Raw genomic sequence first — 27,687 nt, 5'->3', positions numbered from 1 at the left:
ATTACTATACTTTTACGAGGCAATTTTATATTTGTTTTTCGCTTCAGGCACTTCCCCCGAGCCCCCGAACCCCCCAGCCGAGGGGGATCCCCCCCGAACCCCACGGGGGGGACAAGTCCCCCCCGCACCCCCCCGCATGGAGGGGTGTACAAACTTCCTAGGGTATACATCCAGCTGAACAAAGACCTCTGAACAATCATGCTCCACACACAACATTTGCTTCACGAATTGTGCATTTCAATATTTGATCCAACTCCCATGGGGTTTCACCTGGTAGCATTGTGATTTCCTTGAACCTAATCATTGATTGTGCCTCTAACTTCGGCCTGCTAAATTCTTTATTGAGCTCCACTTGGATATCTGTGATCCCCACATTTGGATTGTCATCAGAATTCTTAATGTACCAGGTCAGCACGCGATCCTGTAGAGCGCTGACCAGCATTGCCTTCTTTATATTGTCATCTATGACTCCCTGTGCTTCCCATACTGCTTTTATCACAAACCAAAATTGGTTCAGATCTTCATTCCCTACTCCCTTGAACACTGTAGCTTTATTGCACTTGCCACACTACTTCGCGGTGGTGGTAGGGTTGGAATGGGCAAAGACAGGGGTGAAGACAATGAAACTAGAGGTGGCGTGGTTGGAGTTGGTATGCGCGGAATTTTATTTATTATTAGATTGATCACACTTCTAGGTGAGACCTTTACGAGATCTTCTTCGGCCCCTTGTGGAGGTGAAATCAAGGGGCTAGTTTCTAGTTCTGATCTACTCTCATTTCTGTAGAATTTCCCACCTCCCATAGCCCCAAACATCAATTTATTCGCATAACCCATTTTTCACACAATAGAATTTTAATCCAAGTGTTTAAATATTTAACGTACTTACCTCGCGGTCCTTTAAGGAAGCATCATTCTTCCTCACAATAACTGACTAAAGTATCTACCATGAATTCGGTGATGAATCCTCCTATGATTTGACTGAGCCAATGATCAACAACGCGCACGGCCTTATCCTCCGATGCTTCCAGTATATGCACCAATTTTGGAGTCCACACAATCAGTTTGTCGAGTTTACACCTTCCTTGGCTATCTGCTAGCTTTTCGATCCACTCATACAACTTAGTGGGGAAGGACGCAAAGAAAATTTTGTGGATCTCTGTGTATAAGTAGCAGTCTAACCACTTTTCTTTTGATAGCTGCGGATTCCTATTTTCCTGCGCCGCGAACTCATGAATCTTCCTGTCCAACTCATCCTCAATTTCTTTCTTTATCAGATTCCAGTGATACGGAATCAGACATCTCTTATGCAGACCTTGATCTCGCCAGCAGAACCATTTGTTGCCTTGTTGGGGCCTGACCCAAGTTTGAATTTAATTAGCCAAGAAAATCTCGGTACTACTGGCCCTTTCGGCAACAATCCACGGAGCGTGGACTGAGGTCTCACCCGAAGTAGTATGGGAGGGTGTTAGAACCAAGTTTCCTCACCCATTAAATGTCTGAGAGGTTCGACTGGTCCTAGGGTTCATCTCTGTGCGTAGATCACTCGGCGCACTTCTCTGTGTCTTATGCCCTGATACTATCTTCGTGCAACCCTAATTATGGGTTGTGGGGGTTCCGCGCTGCTAGAGCCAAACTCTGGGCTATTACCCGCGATCTTACTTATCTTCTTATACCAGTTACCTACCTTTGCATACTTAGATGTCTTATGTTATAATTAGTTATACAACCCATTCAAGTATGTTCGCGCAACATATAAATAGTACATTTTCAATTTATACCCAATCATACATTAAAAAAGGAAAAGATGTACAAAATTATGGTAATATTTCTCTTTACTAATTCTTCCAATGGCTACAGACTCGTCCTGCCCTGTGCACTCAACTATAGGGGTCCGCGCACTAAGCTGCGGACTGCTACGCCTCTGCGCACTCAGCTGCAGAGCCTTCTACTCTACGACCCAAAGACACACTCTATAGATATGACCCAACTCTTTCCTTCCCTTCAATCTCATAACTACATAGAGCCTTGCTCTATTTATACAATCCCATGGTCCGCAGGCCATGGGCAAGTCTATCCAGCCGACATTACATTACAAAAACTAGGGTGGACAACCCTATGACTCTATTATAATTTTGCACCCCGCACCCGCAATTTGTGGATCTTTTACAAAAATAATTGGTCAAAACTGCCTTGGAGGGATTCCATGCCCAACAATGAACATTTGTAAATAATGTAAATAATAAATAAGGGAAAAGGAAGAGTCATCGGCAGGTGAAACCCAAGTGTCACTCCCTCACGTATATAGCTATGAAAAATTTAAATGAATAAACACAATGTATTTGAGGAGTTACCTCATGGCCTCACAATGTGGGTCTACTCAAAAGTTTGCAGAGTGAGTAGGCGTTGGATATGAAATTTAATTTTGTATCCAACAAGTGTCTACACTTGACATTTCATTAAACCTATAAGGATATAAGCTAAAAATACAATAAAAAATTAGTTTCCTTTCTCTTTCTTTAAAAATTCATAACTCTTATTTTATTATGTTAAGTAGTATTTTTTTTTTTAGGAGACCCATTTTAGACCTCAAGATTCCCTTGATGTTGGGGAAGCAGCTAGGCCTTTAGTCCTTGTAGTAAACTCTATCCAAGAGAGGCCACATGAACACACTAGGTATTCCCATCTTATTTCATGTTTCCCAAGGGACATATGTTTAAATATTTGTAGGATCAAAATTACCCAATCCTCTACTTCAAATTCCCTTTCACTATGATGTTGATATTCTTATTGTTTCATCCTATTTTGTGTTATAACCAGGTTGTCCTTAAATTGTTTGAGAACCTATTCTTACTTCCCTATCTTGTCCTCCTCCGTTTCAACCGTTTCATTCTATTCAATGGTTAAGTGATATATGAAGGATGATATCTATACAATTCCATAAATGGGGACATTTTAGATGAAGTATGGAAGGTTGTGTTTTACTTCAATTCTGTCACTTACAATAATCTTAGGGATTCCATGTAGCTTTTGAATTATTTCCATTAATGTCCAACTATTGCATTTGCTTTAAAAAGGTAAAAAAGAGAGATAAAATGGGCATCCTTTGACAGTTAGTCCACTACTACCATGATGGCATTCTTTCTTTTAAATTAGGTAAACCTATAATAAAATCCATTAAAACTTGTTTCCAATCTCGGCTTGGTATAGGTAATGGTTGTAAGAGACTTGGGTTCTTGATTATTTCTCCCTTATTATGTTGGAAAATCACATATTCAATCACAAGCTTTTAAATTTTAGTTTTAACACATTTCTAGAAAAAAATATTCTTGATCCTATACTAAGTTTTCAAGAACCATGAATGTCCTTGTATAAGAGAAGTGTGCAACTCCAAAAGGAACTTTTATTTGAGTTGGGGTTTCTCACATAAATATAAGTAATATTTATACCACAATAATTCATTCTTCTATATAAATTTATAAAATTCTCTTGGGTCCTTTTGTATTTATTGAATGACCTTTCATACCTTCTAATCCTATGTTAATTTTTCAATTATCATGAATTTCCTTGTATAAGAGAAGTATGAAATTCCAAAAGGACCTTTTATTTGAGTTTGGGATTCCTACATAAATATAGACAATCGTTATAATGTTTGTTAGAAAAATATTATATATGACAGAGAAATGCAAGACATATAATATGCAGAAAAACAAATACATATAAAACCAGAGAGACACATATATACGTGGTTCACCAAGTTTGGGCTATGTCCACCACGAATAGCGAGTCCTTCCTTTCTATTATCCAGCAAAATGAAGAGACACAACCTACAACAGATCTATTGTAATATCCTTTGTTTTCTCTCACAATCTCACCTCTCTGTTTCTCACTCGGAGAATACACATCTATTACACAGCCTCAATACAATGCCCTCATACAAAGAGAGGGGTTGCCTTCTAGGGCAAAAGACCCTAAACTAAACATAAGTTCTACAGTTAGATCATCTGCTTAATGAATGACCTAGATTGACTAGAAATTACTACACTTTTACAAGGCAATTTTACATCTGTTTTTAGCTTTGAGGGCATTGGCCCCAAAATCCCTGTCGGGGGACTGCTGGCCCCCGCACCCCCCGCAACCCCCCGCGTGGAGGGGTGTACAATATTCGGTATACATCTGGATGAAACAAAGACCTATAAATAATCATGCTCCACACCAAACAATGTTATTATATCATTATTCCATACAAATTTATCCAATGCACTTGGGTCCTTTTGTAGTTGAATGATATTTTATACCTTCAAATATTTCTTCCGTTACAACCTTGCTTCTTCCACCCAATTAGATTGTAGAATAGAAATAATAAATAGTGAACCCTCTATTTCTTCTTCTATCCTTGAAGGTGAGTCTACCACCATATTATGTTTTCCTTTTTTGTGGATAATTTCAAATTCATAACATAGAATATTTGTAACCCATTTTGTTATTCTTCTAAAGATAATCATTTCTCTGAGAAGTACTTCAAACTATCACAACATGTTTTTACTTTGAATTTTCTTCCTGTTAGTTAAGGACACCATTATTAAATTGACCTTTTTCATAAATGGTTGTAAGTTATTTACTTTAATCCAGTTAGTTTCAAAGGAAATGGATATTCCTTCTTGCATTAAATTTGCACTAACACAATGGTTTAATGCATCACATTCCATAAAATAGGTTTATGTGAAGTTAGGTGTGGCCAATATAGGAGATGTACACATAGCCTCCTTACTTTTTTCCAAGGCGTTTGTTTTTTCTTAAGTACAAGAAGATTCTTCCTTCTTGTAACAACCACGGGTTAAAGTTTCATGTAATAAAGGAAATTAAAGGAAAAAATAAGACAAAGGGCATGGGACATGTATTTCAAGTTGAATGGAGGGGAAAAACATTAAAGTGAGTATTACTTGCGGTTTATTATTGGCTATGGAAATTGGCATTGGCATTGGAAAATGTAAAAGAAAATAAAAGACAATTAATTCAAAGAATAAAGGAAAATAGGAGAAAAAGGAAGATGAAGAGACAAGAATATTCATCTAAGGGAAATTACAGAGAAAGTGAAAGAAAATGAATGAGAAAGAAAAAGGAGAGGATTAGAAATTAGGCATCAATGATAAAAAGGTATCTAAAAAACAATTGATAAATTTTTCCAGTTTAGTGTTCGATCACTTTCAAAAATACAGCTATAACAGAGAGAGAACAGGCACTTGGACTCAAGGAGGAATCAAGCAAGAAAGGAAAGGACAAGTGTTGGGTGTAGCGTGGGGTATATTAATGGAACAACATTTAATTTCAATTTGGGGTTCATGGACTTCGAGATCCAGCACTGTAAATGCAAGAGATAGCCTGTAGCAACCTGCAAATCAAATTCCTACAATACCTTGCTCGTCAACACCCTTATAGATTCATGAAAACACTAATTAATCCTAAACTTGAAAGCATTCATAAGAACTGAAACCCTTAACTACATCAAACACTAATCCTTTACTGGTTTATCAATCCTTCAAATATTGGAAGTTTATTTAATGGAGAGAGCTAAGCTACCATTCAACCTTCAACCTGGAAACTGCTTCCTACACTTCCCAAGCACACCAACCATAAATATTCCTCAAACCAAAATAAATCCCACTCTCTGAATGTAATTAAAGATAACAAAAATAATTAGATTTATCTTGCAATTTCATCAAATGAGTTATCCATTGAATCAACTCGAATATGCATCCCAATCAACCAAAAAGAAACTATTGTGAAATCAAAGAAAATATTCCCCTGTCACTCTATTTGCATTTCAACTCATTCCACAACAAAAAAAATTATCTTCAGTTCACTATCAATATAACAGAGTCTAAAATGGTTTTGCACATGCAAATGGATGAATAAAATCAAAATGAAATTTCTAGAAAAAAATATAAAACCATCACCTTTCAACACCAAAAAAATATTTGCAAACACCGAATTTCTATACCCTATTTTAACACAGTCTACCTGCACTCAATAGGTTACCTACACTAATTGTGATTCCTGCACTATTGTAACATCTCATTCCTTATACATTCAAAAGTAAAGTGTGGAAATCAAATTTATAAATTTAAATAACAAAATTATTTCACTCTACTTTGTTTTCTCAAACCAAGAAAAATGTACCAAACCAAACTTCCTCTCAAGAAGGTATTGCAAGAGAAAGAAATTAAACCAATCTTCAAAAATAAGAATCAATTTCTGAAAGAGAAATAATAAATCAATCCTCAACAAACCTTTTCACACCAAAACCATTCAAATATACCTATTCCACAATTGTATTAGCTAGTAAGATCAATCATAATATATAACTAATTAAACTCACTAAGCAGTCTCATTGTATTCAAAAGAAACTTGTTGAAACACAAGTAATCTCCAACACTAGGTTGTACCAACACTTTTCCTAAATAGTGCTCTATTCTTAAACCAAGAGAACAAGATCATAATGTTAGGTAAGTATTGGTGTAAGAAATATACAGGACCAAATCATGCACTGACATGGATATTATACCTATTAAATATGACTTGGTTCATTACATGAAACTTAGGGTTTAAGCACTTTTAATATTTTTCCATTTATAATCTAAATAAAATATCAAGATTCCCTTGATATTTAGGTCCATAATAGCTCAAATACGTTAGAGGGAAACCTCATCAACACTAATATCAAATCATTCAAACCTTAAAAACAAAACTGACAATACCCAAAGAAATGATTCCAAAAAAAAAAAACAATAGAGTTCACCAAGTCATATATGAAAAATAATGGCCATTCCAAATAAATTTTTAACAACCTAGAACTGGTAATGATGGAAAAGGATTCATAAGACAAAGTCAAAACCCTAGTTTTCTCAAAATAGTTTTGGCGCAGGGCTACCACACGTTGAGGAAAACCTTGAACTAAAATATCACAATATTCAAACCTTTAAATGGATAAATAAATGATTTCAAAGGTCAATATGTACTCAACTTAAATCAAATATAAATAACTCAAACAAATCTTTAATGTATGAAATCACTCCTTCTCAAATATAATTTAAGATCATTCCAAAATGCACACACATTATATGTCCTTGAATGAGACAACATAATTCAAAAGAACTAATAGAGCTCTGAATAAGTTATGCAAGAATAAAAAGATCCATCAATGAAAATCCACACCACACTAATCTATTTTAAAAGAAAACCACACAATACTAACTAACATAGGTGTAACAAGTTGGATTGATTCGGCCCAAACCAACTAGCTTGCACCCTCTTTAAATAAATCTTAAATTATAGATTAGAGAGAAGCATTAACAAAAGGTAATAAAAATGAAAATGAAACCTGGCATTGGTCATTGTTATTAATGGAATATCAGTCCTCATACATTTTAGCTCAATACTATAGCTCCAACTGATCATAGGGAAAGGGGGAGAGCCCCCTAAAATTTACTCCATCAACATAAGAGTACAAATAATGGATTTCTCTCCTAACTTGACTTGGAGCCACAACCTTGTTTATAAATGTTTTTTTATTACAAACTGAATAGAAAATAAAATAACTAAAGATACAACAATTTTCCATTGATGGAGGTTTGGTTCATCCATCATCCAATAAAAAAAGATGATGATCTAGTGAATAATTCTACATTATGGGCATGACCCTAAAGTTATGGAAAAACCTGCAATTTTTACAAAACTGCCTCAAAGAATCTCGTGTATATCCTAGAACAATGCGAATTTTGGGAAATATTTTGGATTTTAAATAATTTTCTATAGTTGGAAAAAATCCATTAACCAAAAATTTCGAGATTTTCCTCGATATGCATGAAAATCGAGGCGAAAGTTGGAAGTTTGAAAACTATGTGAATTTTAAGCAGATTTGTTGATTTTTCTTCTAGAATCTCACATGTGCGACCTGCGAGCATTCCAAATTATGTAGAGGTGTTAAAACATTATTTTGGATTAAAAATTCCTTAGTTTTCCCCAAAAGTGTGTTGATCTATCAAAGCCCCAAATTGATCGTTCTTTAGTGCAAGCAGACTAGTGCAGACATACTAGTGCAAGGAAAAATATATTTCATGTATAAGTTGGTTGACCAATTGTTTGTTTGCAAGTCCATATGTTTCCTTGAGAACCTTTATATGCCAAATATGTGCAAAATGCTAAAGTCAACATGCACGATCTTCTCTTAGTGTGGAAACCATAAGAGTGCAAGATCATGGTACCAGATTAAATTGAAAGATCGTGCTGCATAGAAAAGGGGAAAATTCCATAATGAGTAATGATATTATATAAATACTCTAAAACAAAGGAAACTTATTAATTTATCTCTATGTGCTTATGTTTAAGTGAATTACCACAAGAATGTGCAAAATGACGACAATAAATATGAGAACTAGGTAACAACATGAGGGAAAGAGATATATTAATTATGACAAAATAGAGGCCTGACATCCCATCGTGTTGATCATATTGCATGTCCTCGTGAAAGAAAAACCTTTAGCAGAGACCAAAGTTAATCCAAATTGAAGGGATAGGGTTTCTCTATTAGAGTCATGCTACATTGACTTAAACCATAGGGCTTATAATTACATAATAACATGCATGTAAGGGTCATATGATGTCAACTTCCTTTGCATTAATAAGAAATACTTGTGACTAGAGATTCAATAATGTCAAAAATGACCTTTATTATTTTCAGAAGAGTACCTAATGTAAGGGCTACCAAAGGAATACTAACAATGTTGTTACTGCAAGGATTTTGTCATCATAAAATAGCCAACACTCAAAATTTCCATAAGACTCTTAGGAGTAACCCTAATCAATATTTATTCATCTCTATATCTTCATTACAAATAAAACTAACATAATTTCAAAGTCATGGCATTGAACATACATGGAAATATGGAATAAGAAAGATAACAAGGTGATACCTTCCCACAATGACCATCCTACCATTATCGAAGCATATAGTTGAAGCCCATTTTGTAAGGAAAATTGAATCACCCACATTAATGATCCCATATCCATAAAAACCTTCATATTTATGAAAGATAGAACTCCAAAGCACATTACTGAAATTTTCTTAAATCCATTCTCAGAGAGATATGATAATGAGTTCAGATAAAGACAAAAAACGACCAAGTAAATCATAATGTATAATTAACTTTAATACCATAGGGATGACCCTTCTTCCAATAGGCGTCTATATCCTCAGGAGGGATGCCTTTTAACCCAATGAAATTCTTGTGTCCCATCTATTAGTTATAGATTCAAAGTCATTTAAAATAATTTACTTTTAGAAATTAATCAAAAGCCACAATCCTGACTTGGTAACCAGCTAACGACAGTGTCATTCACAAGAAATAATAATAATGAACAAGTCGACATGTGATGAGACCTCTTGTTCCATCTTTTCAACTAAAATCCATTAGCCCAGATTGTTGACTAGTAGTGGTAATGTCGTTCTCATTAGTACACATGATCGTGGTAGGTCGGCTCGTAATGAGACCCCCTGTCTCTCAATTAATCTCTTTATGTTGAAATAAACTATGAGTATGATTAACCTTAAATAGGTTACTTAACAATTTTAGAGGAAAATCTACTTCTTAAGAGCACGGGATGGCGTGAAAAGTTGTTAATGACTAATCTTTACTGGTTGGTCTTGCTACCCTAAATACTCATTTTAAAGAAAGCATCTATAATAATGAATGAAATATTCCTCGAGTTAATCACGCTAGGGTTCTCATGGTATCTCATTAGGGTTTTATATGAGTGGTCCACCATAGGATTCTTTTCATCAATACCTTTGAAGAGAAACTTGAAAATATTTCTTGGATGACTATTTCTTCAAATGACTAGGCTAAGGTTAGTGTTTTGGCTTGTGAATGGAAACTGTTAAGAAAAAAAATGACACATCCCCCTGAGTGACTCAATGGATGACCAAACAATATGAAGAAGAACCACCCAATCAATTATCAATGTCACTTCACAAGATATGAGGTATTAAGAGTGAATTGATTCTGATAAGACTTACCACAAGAGTGCATAATAATAATAATTTCAATATTTTTTCCTTAGGGAATTGCAATTGCAAGAGTGTTGCTATAATAATTTTTTTCCAAATGGCATTTTCATTTATTGTTTTAATACAACCCCATCCTATTTTAAAGAAAGGAAGGTTTCCTTCAAGTGTAGGAGTACTTCCAGTGTAACCTTGTGCATAAGAAGATGCTAAATATACTCACACTCAAGTTTAAAATGTAAACTTCAACACATACAAAAGTATGAGAAATCAACATCTTTGACTGATGTGGTACCAATTCTTGTTGAATGATTAGGGGATGGGGTGTGTTGATGAGTGTTTGGAACCATGATTCAATAGAACCCACATATTCATGGTTCTCCAACTTGTACAAGTCTTCCATAGCTTAATCTTTTATCTCTTCAAAAATTCACAAGGATGGTTAAGGGATATTCTAGGGTTTTTCTCTTTATATGTTCATGAGCTTCAACAATGGTTTTTGAAAAAAATACAATCATATATTTCTCCTCTAATGGTTTATGGATTAAATTTTCTTCCCGAGCTAAATGTTGTGTGGTAATAGGGGAAGTTTTTGAATTCACTCCTCTCTCCTTTCTAAAAGGTATGAAATTATATTCGATAGATGAGTGAGTAGGAAAAACAGTTGTTTTAAATTGATGTGCAACTTGATTATTAGAATTAGGATTTGGTTGCACAAATGACTGAGACCATAGAGAATGATAAAATGGTGGGGTATTGGACAAGAATTGTAGTTGTTGTGGCTCAGTTAATGGAGTTTCCTTGTGGAATTTCCCTAAAGAAAAGTCTCCAAACCATCCTTAAGGATGCAATAATATTTAGTTCGAGGGAGAGGGCCACTATGGCCATTAGATGGAGTATTGAATTAGAGGTTGATTATATGTATGCCATGGAACTGTAAGGTTATAGATCTATTGAGGAACTTGCTTCGAAAAATAAATGTTAGTTTAAGTATTAAATGATGACTAGTTTTGAGTTATAATTGGCGGTCTATTTATTTCCTTCCTTGATTCCTTAAATAATTTTCATATCCCTAACAATCATGGGAAATAATTTATCGAGTTATCCTCCTTGTAATACTTTTTTTCTTCCTCAAAACCATCCAATTGTAAATTTAGGGAGGCGTTCGTAGCATAATTCAAAAATTGAGAGGAAAGTTCTTGAGAATTCTTACCAATCTTGGAGATTCCTCTTGAATACCTAATTCATAATTCACAAACATCATCATATGGTTAGTGAAAAACATCGCTTGCGCCTATCATATTTAAAGGTTCTAAAAGTTCATCTCTTATTCCTTTGAGTAGGAGATTTTTCAAGGCTTGTTTTCCCATATGTTTGTTTTTTATTTTTGAAGGTTGTATTGAAATAAATCCACATAGTCCTCCAAACTTTGATCTTCCCCTTACATCATTCGAAAAGTATCTTCACTGGCATGGCAGTAGCCTTGATATTTCTTCAAGAATACATTCTTCATGTCTTCCCATGTATGAAATCAGTTCCCCCAAGGCTCATGAACCATTAGACAACTGATCCTTTAAGAGTAAGAGGAAATACTTGCAACCTTTTCTCATTAGTACAATAATCATACCTTCTACAAAGTACATCAAACGCAAAATAAAAAGGTATATGGGTTTTCATTTTCCAAACCATGAAATTTTGGTAGAGTAGATAGGGGAATATTATGAATTTGTACCACTCCACCTCGATCTTTGATAGGGAATTCAAAGGTAGTGATTTATGCCATTTCGTCGCAAAATAGAAGAGGTTCTCCATGTACTACTTTGATACTCCTTCTTCAAATGTTCCTTCCAACCAGATAGTGAAATAGGTGCATTGGATGATTGATATTAACCTCAATCACCTCATTGAAAAATGCCTCGAAATACAATGTCTCTATCTTCAACAAGCTAGTTGGTATATTCCTTTAGGACATGGTATATATATATATATATATATATATATATATATATATATATATATATATATATATATATATATATCTATAGGAGGGTTCTTACAATACCCTAGAAATGAAATCAAAATATGCAAGAAGGAAATAAAATATTGCAAGAAAAAATAGGTAAAGAGAAAACCAAACTACAACAGGTCACCAAGGTCAATCCCCTAAGCGCCTCCCCATTAATGATGCCTAAATGTTAGGTGTAGCATAGTGTATTTTAATGGACCAACATTTAAGGTCATTCTGGGGTTTGTGGAATTTGAGATGCAACACTGTAAATGCCAGAGAGAGCCCATAGCAACCTGCAAATCAAATTCCTACAATAACTTGCTCATCAACACCCTTCTACATTCCTTCAAACACTAATTAATTATGCACTTGAAATAATTCATCAGTACTAAAGCCCTTAACTACATCAAACACTAATCCTACACTAGTTTATCAATTCTTCAAATAATGGCAATTTATTTAATGGAAAAAACTAAGCTACATTTCAACCTTCAACCTGGAAACTAGTCCCTACACTTGTCAGGCACACTGACGAGAAAGATTGCTCAAACCAAAATAAATATCACTCTCTGAATGTAATTAAAGATAGCAAAAATAATTAGATCTATCTTCAAACTTTATCAAATAAATTATCTATCGAATCAATTGGGGTATGCACCCCACAAAACCAAAAAGAAACTATTGTGCATTAAAAGAAAATATTTCCTTCTCACTCTTTCCACATTTCAACTCATTCCAAAATAAAAATATTATCTTCAACTCACTATCAATGTAACAAAGTTTGTAATTGTTTTTCACACGCAAATAGATGAATAAAACCAAAATGAAAATTATAGAAACAGAACTTCAAACCATCACCTTGCAACACCAAATAAAAATTTGAAAAAAATACCTTGGACCCTCATTGTAAGATAATTTGGGAAGGAACATATCTTCTCAAACATAAGTTACCACCATTCAAGATAGTCTTCTTTCATTATGGATTTATATTGTTTCAATGCTTTCCATTTATTAATAGAATTCAATTTTCGTTATATCTCTACACATTTATTACAAATTTATATATTATTTTTCTCCCTTCATAAATATGAATCAATAATAGGTTGTTAATTTATAATAACATTTGGGACTCTTACTTTGGGTATGATCCATATAAGTCCTTGGTTGATTTGTATCCCCAAGGACCAATAACATAGAGATTTATTATAGACTTATCAAAGGTTCAACCCAACAAAATCCTAGGTGGATTTTGATAAAGAAAGTCATTTAGGCTAGGGCATAGGTGCACACATCTTGATCACTCAATATTGTTCCATTACTTTCACCATTGGAACCTTTCATGAAATCATTGACTATGATTCTACTCAAATTGATTACGCACATCCAATTTTTGACTACCCCTACCATAAAGCTAATAAATCCCAATATCATGCTCATTTGAATTGACACACTCATTTTGATGGGAGTTGTTATCAACTCGCTTCTTGTATGGTTCCCCTACCTCTTTGTAGTGCCCACATTTCCCTAGTCAACAAGGTAGCTTCCAACATTTCTCATAGCATATACATCATTCATCCCATGGAAGAGGATAATATCAATGTGAACATTCATCATCAAATCAACAACCTCTACTATAGGAATATGTCAATATCTTTGTAGAACCAATGGGTTTTCCTCTATAGTTATTTATTCAACATACTATCAACCTTGTGCTCGAATCATCTTCTATGATTACATGAAAGAGTTTCCTAGGAGGCCTCAACTATTATTGTAATTGTGAAGTCATTCCATACTTCTCTAAGATAGCTTAGTCATCATACCACTTTTTCAATTTAAAAACACTTGTATGGATAAAAACAAAAAACACTATTTTTCATTACTTTAAACTAATATTGTGCAACAAACCAACATTCGTGATATCATATTTGCAACAACATTTTGAAATTGAGAGTGAGACATCCCAACATACTATCATAGCAACTAAGTTGGAATAAGGAAACTACCTTGTTTCTTTCCATTTAGAATGTATCTTCAATGGAAATTGAATTATTATATTTGTGATATGGAATTTTACTCCTCAGTGCAAGCCCTCAAACATTGATTGTGGTATTTGTTAGGCTAGGAAACAAAGTTGCATACATGTCACCACTTCCTTATTTGTATTAATTTCCTATTTAAGATCCAATAATCAAGCAATCTAAATAATTTTAATTTTAAATTTTGAATTGAAAGTTAATGAAAATTTAACTCCAATCTAAATTCCAATAATTAAATAATATTTGTATTTTAAGATCCAATACTCAAACAATATAAATAATTTTGAATTTAAAGTTAATGAAATTTAACACCAATCTAAATTCAAATAATTAAATAATATTTGTACTTTTACTCTTGTATTGAGATTTATTAAAACCCAATCACTGGTAATCTGATTTTATGTAGCATTGTTTCCTTACTCAAAATATTTCGAGGACCTCAGTGAATGCAACATTGTATCTATGATGTCTGAAGTCCTAACTCTCTTAAATTTATTCTAATAAAGCGTATTCACGTTTACACCATTCGTCAATGAAAAAAGTAGAATTTGTGTATCCATTTTTTCACCGCTCGATCATTTAAAAAGTTGAATTTATTTATACTTTTTGTTTTGAAATTAAAAAATAACCATTCAAAATGTGATCATTAAGATCCATGAATACATGGTGAAATTCACTGGGAAATTTGTTTGTCTTGTAACAATGTCAATTTATGACTCCACTGTCACCAAGGGGTTGCTTTATGAAATCTCTTAAGCACAGGTAGGCAACGAGTCCACGCATCTACTTCACGTTTCCGCTTTTGCTGGGTAATACCAGTGACTTACTGATATTACAGTTTCATCTCACACCAAAGATTGATAATGTATGTGTGCATCGATTCCTCATACAATCTACGAGATTGCTTTAACTATGTGTGTGCACTAGGTTGACAAAATAATTTTCTAAACAGTGGGTTAAATGAATTAGCAATTAGATTGATTTAATTGCTACTACTATAAATTTCTAGGTGTTTATATATGTCATTTTTGCAGGAAGAGAATCAAAGAGATTCGAACCTCAAACGTTTTCTCATATATGTTCACTTCATTTTCACAGCTATTACTAATTGAACTACCTCTTTCCAACCAACATTATGATTTCATATTAACCAAATAAAAAAAAATTAAAAAAAAATTAAATTAAATATCTGAAAAAACAAAATATAATATTTTTATTGGTTATCATCTCAGACTATTTTTCCCAAAAATAGAGTACATATGTAATTTAGTTGGATTCCCTACAGTATAAAGTGACCGTTACAGTGAATCAAATCTAATTTTATTGGAACAACTAGAGATTTTTCATAATATATTCTTAACAACAGCTCTTCTTGCGTTATTTGGACTAAAACAAAATGCAAGGCCCAAGATTTCACCAAACCCAACTAAATAAATATAGTATCATACTAGGAGAATTTATACAAACAGCATTTCCCTGTAATAAGACCAACTGACTTTAACCTTTCCCAAAGTACGTTGTTGTGATTTTCTCCATAACCCACCTCCTAGTGTGGATGTAAATTGAAAATTGCAGTGCGCTTCTTTCAAACTTCGTTGCTACTCACTTATTTCCTAGCATGGATGTTGATCCTTCAACCCTAGTTTTAGTTTCACTCACATGAGGCCACTTGCCACTTAAGGAGATGGGTATCTTAGCTCAGAATGTGAATCAAGTCCTAGATCTAGCAAGCTTTAGATTGATCACAACTACAATATGATTGTTGAAGAAAGAAAAAATACTTTTCCTGAGAACTAGAAAAACCAATCACAATGACCATTAAATGAAATATAGTGTCAAACACCATGAACAACCATATAGCCATTGCTTTGAAAAGATCATCTTTCTTAGCTTCCATTGAAAGAAACATCGAACACTTATGGATAGGATCAAGGAACTAGAGAGGACCCTTGGCAATGGAAAATTAGAGGCGTCATAAAGATAATCAAGAGTTGTTAATGTCAATTTAAAAAATGATGATTTCCAAGCATCAAAATTAAAAGAAAACATATTATTAGTAGATTTGATAAAGAAACTATACAAGGAACTAGTCACACTTCAAAAGGCAGCTTCCATGCTTACGGCCATTCAAAATTCCCTAAAAAAGGGTGTGTTACTAAAAAAACCCCAATAGTTGTGGACATAATGTATGGGTGGAACATGAAACATCTAAATGCTCCAATAAAATTACCAGGAAGAGATTAGATGGGTAAAGAACGAGATAAGGAAAGAGTAAAATTAACCATCCAAGCCCAAGAGAAGCTAGGGATGGATGTAACTAGAATTCTAAATATTTATCAACAACTTCATAACATGATGGATGTTTTGATCAAATCCCACAAAATAGTTCCCATTGGAGAAGGTGGAGAAATAAGACCAGAATAATATATTGATTGGGACACATAAGAAATGATAACAAACACGAGATTTCCATCACTCAAAAGGGACATGAATCTTACCAAGGAGGCTATCAAACAACACGTGGTGGAACCAACAAAGGTGCTTTCCACATTTATTCCACTTAGAATAGTCTAGAATGAAAATAATAGTGCCTAGTTCTTTCGAGTGTGAGATCACATATGAAAGGCTGATATCAAACACATTCTTGTCCATAACTTGTAATTAAAAGGAATGGTATGCTTACCTAACACAAGAATTAGAAGTCCAAGCCCTTTCCTCAACGACCCTTGAATTAATCCCATAAAGGATGTTTACTTTATTAGTTTAGTTTTACATGTAATTATGTAAAGAAAATAGAATTAGAAATAAAGCGAAATAGAAATTAGACATGAGGTTAGATGAAATGTCATGGAAGGTGAAAGGTCACCCCAGTTTGTATAAATATACCCTCTATGGTAGAGAAAGGGACTTTTGGCTTTTGTGACTCTTGGAGCACTTGAAAGGGAAAGTTTTCAAACTTCTTTAAGGATCAAGTTCTAGTTTTTCATTCCCACTATTGGGTTTCATGGAGATATTGTATGATTGTGTATGGAATATTTCGGCGATAATATTTAGAAGTCTCTAGGGCCATGACAAACATTTCTTTCACATGTTATTGAACATTGTAAGACTACTCTTGATGGGTGTTTGATGGTATGCAATTTTTGTTCACTTGTTGAAGGCTAATGAACTATTTTGTTAACGTAGACTTAAATTTTTGGAATTGTTTATTAATATTATATGCTTACATGCTAGTTATTAATTACAAAATAGTACTTTACAAGTAATAGCTAGAACACTTTGATTATAATGTATCTTAGTCAAAGTTTCTATCATTATTTTTCTGAGGTGCATGTTTATTTTATAAATATGCTGCAATGTTCTTTGCATCATTCATTTAAAATGCTTCCACAAAATTTTCTTACTTGTATCTCATCAGTAATTTTATTAGAATTTCCCTTTCCTTGTTTAATTCATCCAAAATCTAATCTTGACCAAATACCAGATGGTAGTTTGGCCAACATTTTTGAATGAGAATCTCATCCCAAATGGTGTGAGGTCTAATTGGGACCTCATACTTGAGAGATACCATTAGGCTATAACAATGTAATTTCGCACCGTAAATGGGGTGGAAATGCTTTTGAGATAAGTATCCCCCCTTCCTTGACTTGCATCCAACGTTTAATGTGGACCTCCTTCAACCATACTTTACACCATTGTTGGAAACATATAAAATCGCAAAGCAAATGACACTAATAGAGCTCAACCCAAATTGGATTGAAAAGACAACAATTGATCAAATCGTTGACACATGGATTCCAATAGAGGATCCAACCGGTTGGGTTTTCAAACCAAGCCAGATCTTGCACCAAGGAAAGTGGGTCATCGGGGGCTAAATTTAGCATAATTTTCCCCATGTAATGGAGGGACTCAACACAATGGAGATAATTGCTTCTTAAGGGTGAGGATTGATCCTAGTGGATATCGGTGGCCACCCACCTAATCCACTGGCTCACAACATATTTTTTTATTTTGGTATTTTCTATAGCTTTTTGTGTCTTGAACTTTTGGAGTCATTTTGAGACCCTAAATGATGCTTTTTGGTGAAACATGCACTCGGCGGTGTGCTTAATGTAGTAAACAATTGCACTTCCTAGTCAAGCCCTTTGAAGCAGCTACCCAACACCCCAATTATCGACCATATGTCAAACTTACAAACTCAGAAAGTTGATGTTCCAACTTACCTTATCGGGCCCCACAAGTATTTTGGTGCTTCATCGATTAGGGTTAGGGTTTTTGGATGTTTAGGGGTTTTTTCATTGCCTATTTATGTAAAAGGACCTTGGACCCTCATTGTAAGATAATTTGGGAAGGCACGTAACTATCACATATATTCTCAGAGATAAGCTACCACCGTTCAATCTAGTTTGTTTTCATTATGTATTTATATAGTTTCAACACTTTCCATTTATTAATAAAAGCCAAGTTTCATTATATCTCTATATTTTTATTACAAATCTATATTTTATTTTGTTCCCTTGATAAATCTGAGTCAATAATAGGTTGTTAATTTATAATAATATTTGGGACTCTTGCTTTGGGTATGATCCATATTAGTCCTTGGTTGATTTATATCCCCGGACCAATAACATAGAGCTTTATTATAGACTTATCAAAGGTTCAACACAACAAAATCCATTTTGGCATTTCACAAGGAAAACCATTTATGCTAGGGCATAGGTGCACACATCTCGATCACTCAATATTGTTCCAGTACTTTCAACATTGGAACCTTTCATGAAATCATTGACTATGATGTCACTCAAATTGATTACGCACAACTAATTTTCAACTACCCCTACCTGAAAGCTAATAAATCCTAATATCATGCTCATTTGAATTGATACACTCATTTTGATGGGAGTTGCTATCAACTCATTTCTTGTATGGTTCCCCTACCTCTTTGTAGTGTCCACATTCCCCTAGTCAACAAGGTAGATTCCAACATTTCTCATAGCATCTACATCATTCATCCCATGGAAGAGGATAACATCAATGTGAACTTTCATATCAAACCAACAACCTCTAATAGAGGAATATGTCAATATCTTTGTAGAACCAATGGATTTTCCCCTATGGTTATTTATTCAACATATGATCAACCTTGTGCCCAAATCATCTTCTATGATTACATGAAAGAGTTTCCTAGGAGGCCTCAACTATTACTGTAATTTTGAATTCATTTCATACTTCTCTAAGATATCTTAGTCATCGTACAACTTTTTCAATTTAAAAACACTTGTATAGATAAAAACAACAAGTACTATTTTTCATTACTTTAAACTAATATTGTTCACCAAACTAACATTCGAGACGTCATATTAGCAACAACCCTTTGAAATTGAGAGTGACAGATCCCAACATACCATCACATCAACTATGTTGAACTAAGGCAACTACCTTGTTTCCTGCAATTTAGAATGTCTCTTTAATGTCAAATTGAATTATGGTACTTGTGATATAAAATTTTACTCCTTAGTGCAAGCCCTCAAACATTGACTGTGATATTTGTTTGGATAGAAAAAAATGTTACATGCACGTTACCACTTCCTAATTTGTATTAATTACCAATTTAAAATCCAATAATAAAATCATCTAAATAATTTTGATTTTATTTTTAAATTTTGGATTAAAATTTGATGAAAGTTTAACTCCAATCTAAATTAGAATAATTAAAGAATATTTGTATTTTTAAGCTTGGGTTGAGAGTTATTAAAACCCAATAGATTTTAATTCCAATAATTAAAGAATATTTGTATTTTTAAGCTTGGATTGAGAGTAATTAAAACCCAATAAATAGTAATTTGATTTTATGTAGCATTGTTTCCTTACTGGAAATTTTTCAAGGAGGTTAATGAATGCAACAATGTATCTATAATGTTTGAAGTTATAACCCTCATAAATTAAATGAATAAATAATATCAACACTTTTTAAATGTGACATTGAAATATTTGAAAAAAAAACTAAAAAAATCATAACTGTTTATATGTGGATTGCAAATTTATTACATTAATTTTTATTTAGTTATTAATATTGCAAATTTATTACATCAATTTTTAGTTAGTTATTAATTAATATTAGTAAAGAGTATTTACGACTTCGGCGGTCGCGAGTTCGATCCAGACTCACTCCTTTAATGGGATATTACAAATAACCCACGTGTAAATTCACCAATATTTCACAGGAAGTTAGGGTTTCATCTAGAAATCAGTTGTCATTGTGAATAGCCTTATAATCCACAAATCAAATGAAGAAAATAAAAAACAGGTTATACTATAAACTGTGTCAAAATTAAGAATTAATTCTTCTTGGAATTGAAAGCTTGAATAAACAAATAAGGCTTCCCAATTGACGACTTCAGCGGCCGTGGGTTCGACCCAGACGCACTCCTTTAACAAATAAGCACTGGTTCCCAATTGTCAGGCTCCCAATTGAGGACCTCATTGAATCCAACACACTGGAGTAAACGTTTTATTCATTCAAACCATACAGTGCACTTAAACTATGAAGGTGAAGTTGAAAATGTGTATTGAGTTGTAATTTGATTAATGAGCAGCCTAGTTCCAATCCAAAAGAAAATCAAGAAACCACATAAAAAAGAAAACAAAGAGACCACATATAAACAAAAATAAGGAAAATATTATATAAATAGTTCTGGGTACCTTTCTATATTTTTGTTCTGAATAAACATTTTATCCAAATACAATCAAGTAGACAATACATTTCCATCTTGATGAATTTTTTGTACTTTATAAGCTCAGTGAAATTACATCTGTCTGTGTATCTTATCTGTACTTGGTTGCTACTCTCGCCAATATGAAAAATATAAAGATTTTGATTGTTCTGAATTAAGTCTACATGCAAAATTTGTTCTTCATCTTCCGTTAAAACAGTGGTACCAACAGAACCAAAGTGCTTTGCTGTTTTTCGAAGCAAGCCTTCAATTGTCCGAGGAACCCACATGACAAGGCCATCTCTTCTACTCTCTATGGGAGTCCGTGGTTGAAAAGGAAACACTCTGCATATTTTGGGCTCATATATCTCTCTTCCTAAATATTTAAAAGAAGAGCCATTTTCTTGATTGTTAACTCTCAAGGCTAATTTAGCTTCTTCTTTTCCAAAAAGGAGACTGAACTCGGATTCTAGCAGTTTACTTCTCAAATCGGTATCCTTTCCCTCAAGCAGATTAGTGAGGATCTGCATTCCATCCTTGAAATAAATTTGTGTGATGTTTACAAAAGTCTGTTTATCTACTGTAAGCAGTTTGCAGTGATGATGGACACGAACATTATATTTCTCAACTATGTTACCCAACATAGCCATCTCACCTAATATACTATAGGGCTCAATTTGTGCAGTTGTCTCCTCATACCCATCCTCTCCAATTACGGTTTCCACAGACCCACGAGAAACAATGTAGAGCTGATATACTACACTTCCTCATTCAATTACCACCTCCCTAGCAAAAAAGAACTCTTCTTTCATTCTCGTCGCAATCCCACTTTAAAAATTATTGGCTGCAATTATTGAAGAGAGTAACGTTTGCAATTTTTGAAGTACGTAAAGACTGCAATTTTAGCCCTGATAAAAACGGGAATATCATCTAACAGTTTGGGTTCATAATAGCTACTCTCGTAGCCGAACCTAACAAGACCTTTGATTTCATCCTTTATATGCTTCGCCACTTTATGTCTTTTCATATATTTAATCAGATTAGTCATTTTATCGCTAAATATTCTCTCCTGGATCCCTTAACAATGTGCGCAGTCAAGTTACCGATCACATAGGCCCCGACAATCATATTAAAAGACATATATATCATTACAAATATCATTTCCCTGCGACTCACTGCATGCACATCTCCATATCCTACGGTGGACATGGTAGTTATTGTAAAATACAGAGAGGTTATATATAATTTTGATAGGCTTATCTCCCTAAAATGAGTATAATGGTAATCTCCCAAACATAAACTTCCAACCCATGTAGACCCTTCATTTTCCTCTGGAATAGTTGTTGCCAGATAATAAAATATGCAAGCAATGATATGTGTGCAATACAGCTGCATAGAGATAAGTTTCAGAATCCTTGTGAACAGATAGTTTATACAGATATTTTTTTCTATTTTCTTGAAAAATTCCATCAATTTCTGGGCTCGATACAACCGGATCCACAACAGATATCTCACCTCTTCTTTTCTGCCTATTTTTTGTAAATAATATCCCATGGCAAGCAACAAAGAACATCTGGAACTAAACTTATTTTTACATAATGAACAATAATTTTCCGGCGATCATACACCATCTTGTAAGTATCTGAATCTTTGTAGGAAAGAAAGAACTGAAAAGAAATGTCTATCGAGAAACCTGTTTGTGCCAATATGTCCAGCGTCCACAGATGCTTGGGCAAGCTGTGGAAAAAACCAAATTGCAAGGGAGTAAAACAGCAAGAATAAAATGTTGAAACCAGAATAACCCACGACCACCATCTATGCACTGAACCATCCCGTTCTATTAAACATTTGTTTGTAGAGCTATTAAAAAACTCAGTCTGCTTTCGTGACTTCGGCCTCCACTCTCCTGACGTCGGTGGGTGCAGGTTCGATCCATACCCACTCCTTTAACAATAGAGCACACCTCCCATTTGACAACCTCATTGAGATTTTCGATAACAACACTGTGGGATGAATATGTCAAAACCGATATCAATTTAACTAGACCTGTGTGGTGTTTCATCCAATATTGGCGAAAACTAATAAGCGACCAACTACCATCACGCACTCCCCGTACCTGCCATACGCTTTACATTAACAGACTGCTTACAACACTGATTCTATAAATGATTCTATTAGCTACCATGATGATCTTATCGGGCCAGGCTGAATGAAACTGGCCAACCCTACTACTCTTTTCGCCACATCGGTACGAAACCGCCCTCCACTCCTCGCAATCGGTGGCAAGGACAACGATGGTTTCCAGGCGACGCCACACCTCTATCCCACATCTCTTTTCCTCTAACTGCCTTAGTGGGCCGGTGTAGTTGAGTTGTTGGGCTTGTATCTGGGAAACCCTTGTCCCGATTGCAGGTTATTATAACCTGCTTACATGGCTGTTCTGGCCCAACTCTCCATTTCCGTTTGCTTAACGAACATTGACGAAGATATGCATTAATTATTAAAAAAAAACTATGTGAACCGGATGATGCATACATGGAGCATACAACCACCCCAATTTTCTAATGACCATTAACATAAATATTTTTAAAGCATCTGATGATGATCATCACATGGTCATCCAAGGACCATTCGTCATGAATTTTCTTTTTAAGACTCAGTCCGGCTTTTTAAGACTCAGTCCCGTGCGCCCGGCAATGTGAAATTTAAATTTTGAATTTTGAACTCTACCTAGCCACGCCCGCGAATACCCAAAAGACCTTGATACCGTCCGTTTTGGAGTGTTTCTTCAATTTTATTTTAAAATCTCGTGAGATTTTTTACAATGGTAATTGTGAGTTTTGTAACTTGCATAATCTTAATCTTTTAATATGTTAGGGATTTTGGAGGGATATAATTTATTTAAAACCGCGAATACCCAAAAGACCTTGAGACCGTCCGTTTTGGAGTGTTTCTTCAATTTTATTTTAAAATCTAGTGAGATTTTTTACAATGGTAATTGTGAGTTTTGTAACTTGCATAATCTTAATATTTTAATATTTAGGGATTTTGGAGGATATAATTTATTTATATGTTTTAAAATACATTTTAAGGGTGCAAACTAATTATTTCGAAAAACAATTCATTACTAAGTTTTAATTAAAAAGTAAAAAGATATAATGGTGTGAACGGTTTTTTTTTGTAATTTTCATATATTTTTATATAAAATTTATTTAAAATTTTGTATAATTTAACTATTTGAAATAATATTGATATGATTAATTATACATATTCAAAAATATGCAAAAGAATTTTCTTTTTAAGACCCAGTCCCGCGCGCCCGACAATGTGAAATTTAAATTTTGAATTTGAACTCTACCTAACCACGCCCCGAATACCCAAAAGACCTTGAGACCGTCTATTTTGGAGTGTTTCTTCAACTTTATTTTAAAATCTGGTGAGATTTTTTACAATAGTAATTGTGAGTTTTGTAACTTGCATAATCTTAATCTTTTAATCTTTTATGGATTTTGGAGGGAGATAATTTATTTATACCTTTTAAAATACATGTTAAGAGGAAAAACTAATTATTTGAAAAAACAATTTATTACTAAGTTTTAATTAAAAAATCAAAATATATAATGGTGAACAATTTTTTTTTGTTATTTTCATATATTTTTAAAATTTTATTTAAAATTTTGTATAATTTAACTATTTGAAATAATATTGATATGATTAATGATGTGTATTCAAAAAGATATGATTAATGATGTGTATTAAAAAATATGCAAATTAGTTCAACAAGTCATCTCTATGTATATATTCTCATCCTCGGCAACCCCTAAAGCCATTATGGGAAAAATAAGAAACATACAAATATGCTTATTTTAGGGGAGCTAAATAACAATAAGAATGTGTCCTTGTCACTTCAGAAAAATTATGTTATCCTAACCACCTCGATGGGTTTGGGAGTGAGAGACCCTAAAATCCTCAATTAATCACTAGGAGCCCAAACATGGTGGTGGTGGTTTAAAACCCCATCAGCTTTATGGAGTAATGTATGGAAGCAAAAATACATGGATAGAACAAATGATAGTTTTATAATTTGGATAGGGGGTGGAATTAAGGGATTTCATCTCTAGAATTCATCGTGGAAATCAAAAAATAAACTTATTCCTCTTTTGGGAGGATTCTTAGTAGCAAAGGGCCCAAATTGGTAAAAGGAGAGGTAAATTAGTTAAAAACTTGTTTGATATTGTAAGGTATAGTACTAGTCTACTAGTATTGGGCACAACCTCATCCTCAACAACAATGGAGGTAGTGGCAGAAGTGCATGCATTGACGAATGCACATAAGCTCAGAAACACAAGTAGCCATCACAAATGAAACATAAAGTAGAAGAATTAAAATCCAATATAGGAAAGATATCCTTCGATAGGGGAAATGTCCTAAAGGGTATTTTAGCTTAAAGGAGCCTTGTAGATTAATAGTTAGCATAGAAGGACACCCTAGTAAAACTAAATGGAAAAGGCTATGGGACTCCAAATTCTAGCCAAAGGTGACCCTCTTCCTCTAACATTCATGCAAAACAAAATCTTAACTTGGGAAAATCTCCAAAAATGGGTTTTCAAAGTCTATCTAGATGTAGCCTCTGATGGGAAAACATAGAAACAACTGAGCATCTGCTTAACAATTATAGATTTGCATTAGAAATATGGGATCACTTGGCCATAATTTTTAGACAATCAAAATTGGAATGGAACCAATATTCATTCAACACTTAATGAATGGAATTTTGGACCTTTTATATGTATTATAGTGGACTGAACATGGAAATTTTCCTGGGATTTATAACATGGGAATTATGTAAGGAAAGGAATAGAAGAATATTCAAATATTAGTCATTAAATGTGGACATTATTAGAGCTCCATAATGGGAAGGTAAGCGAAACAACACTCATAATCTCAAGTGGTCTACATGAGATTGGGAATGTATTCCAAGGAATCACGCATTCTCAAACTTTTGGTGCTCAACCAATATTTTACAAATTTTCAAGCAACACATCCCTAGCCCATTCCCTGAAATCCTAACAAATAGCTACCACCTTCTCCTAGTTTCTTAAAGTTAAAATTTGATAGAGCCTCTAGGGGTAATCCCGACCTTGCTAGTTTCATAGGGGTATTTAGAAATTATCATGGGTAAATTACTCACATTTATATGGGAATTCTAGGAAATGAAACTAATAATGTGGTGAAACTCTCATCCTTGGAGCAAGTCCTAATAATAGCCAAGCATCTTAATTATAAAAATTTGATAACATAAGGGGATTGCAAAGCTATTGTCCTAATGATAAAGAAACTACAAAATGGATCTAGCCCCCCAAGTTCTCTAATAGATGGAGACTAATGGTAGGCTTAACAAGAATCAAAGTCTTAAAGGTAATAGTATCCCTTGTACTATCACATATACGAAGAACAGGAAATAAGTTGGCAAATAAACTAGCTAACAAAGGTCTACAATACAAGTAGATATGTTGGAAAAAAATCTCCATCCTCTTCTTGATGTGCTAAGAACCATGTGCAAAGAAATTGTAGAAATGGAAAAAGCTCCCTACGGTGGGTGCACATCTGGTGAGGCGACCTCCTTGCGTTGAGATGAAAACCATCTATTTAATATGGGCAGTAGGCTTCCCATCAAATGTGATATGGATGGCTCAGCATAAAAATATGCTTATTTGCTATTTTGTTTAGTTCATGGGAGGGTGTTGTGATGATAGCCTTCATTGCGTGGGAGTCTAGTGAAGGGAAAAAAAAAATTAATTCTAAATGCAAGAGAACTCAAGTAATAATTATGGTTATTAACAAGAAGGAAATAACATATCATAACATGGGATGGAGTAATAGAAATTGAGGAGGGAGGGTTGAAGCTCTCGGTATAGTTTATTAACTTCCATGCCACTATTTCTCATGGGCACTCCTAGTCTTTTATAGTCCTACTACTGTCAAAGATTATATGTTTGGAAAAGAGGAAATTAAAAGTCAATCCTATAATAGAATTGTCGTTGCATGCAAGATTGATGATAGTTTGCAATTGGAAAATACTCAGTCTAGAGTGCAATACCTCTAGTTCGTTGCGAAATTATATAAGGATTCTCAAGTTTGCTGTAATTATAATTTCTGTTACACACAACCATTTAGTTGTAGACATTTTTTTATCAAAGTTTTACAGGAATTGTGGATTAATCATCTTTTGGATATTTATCCCCTCTTAGGAACTCCCTAGGGTGGGTGCGCATCTGGTGAGGCGACCTCCTTGCATTGAGATGAAAACCATCTATTTAATATGGGCAGTACGCTTCCCATCAAATGTGATATGGATGGCTTAGCATAAAAATATGTTTATTTGGTATTTTGTTTAGTTCGTGGGAGGGTGTTGTGATGATAGCCTTCATTGCGTGTGAGTCTAGTGAAGGGAAATTTTTTTGAATTCTAAATGCAAGAGAACTCGAGTATTAATTATGGTGATTAACAAGAAGGAAATAACATATCATAACACGAGATGGAGTAATAGAAATTGAGGAGGGAGAGTTGAAGCTCTCAGTATAGTTATTAAGTTCCATGCCACTATTTCTCATGGGCACTCCTAGTCTTTTATAGTCCTACTACTGTCAAAGATTATAGGTTTGGAAAAGAGGAAATTAAAAGTCAATCCTATAATAGAATTGTCGCTGCATGCAAGATTGATGATAGTTTGCAATTGGAAAATACTCAGTCTAGAGTGCAATACCTCTAGTTCGTTGCAAAATAGATAAGGATTTTAGGATTGCTGTAATTGTAATTTTTGTTACACACAACCATTAGTTGTAAGAATTTTTCTATCAAAGTTTTACA

The 27,687-nt window shown here is 34.0% G+C and overlaps 1 pseudogene; it reads right to left on the bottom strand.

Annotated features, from left to right (window-relative positions):
* Nucleotides 1-20,501: 20,501 nt before the first annotated feature.
* LOC149189649 (potassium channel KOR1 pseudogene) lies at nt 20,502-22,940 on the bottom strand (annotated as a pseudogene).
* Between the last annotated feature and the right edge of the window lie 4,747 nt (nt 22,941-27,687).

The sequence above is a fragment of the Pinus tabuliformis genome, chromosome 3_1 (assembly GCF_031772625.1).
Source record: "Pinus tabuliformis cultivar Carrire ecotype Pingquan chromosome 3_1, CPIR1, whole genome shotgun sequence".
Classification (NCBI taxonomy): domain Eukaryota; kingdom Viridiplantae; phylum Streptophyta; class Pinopsida; order Pinales; family Pinaceae; genus Pinus; species Pinus tabuliformis.
This window is presented reverse-complemented; position numbering and strand designations above follow the sequence as displayed.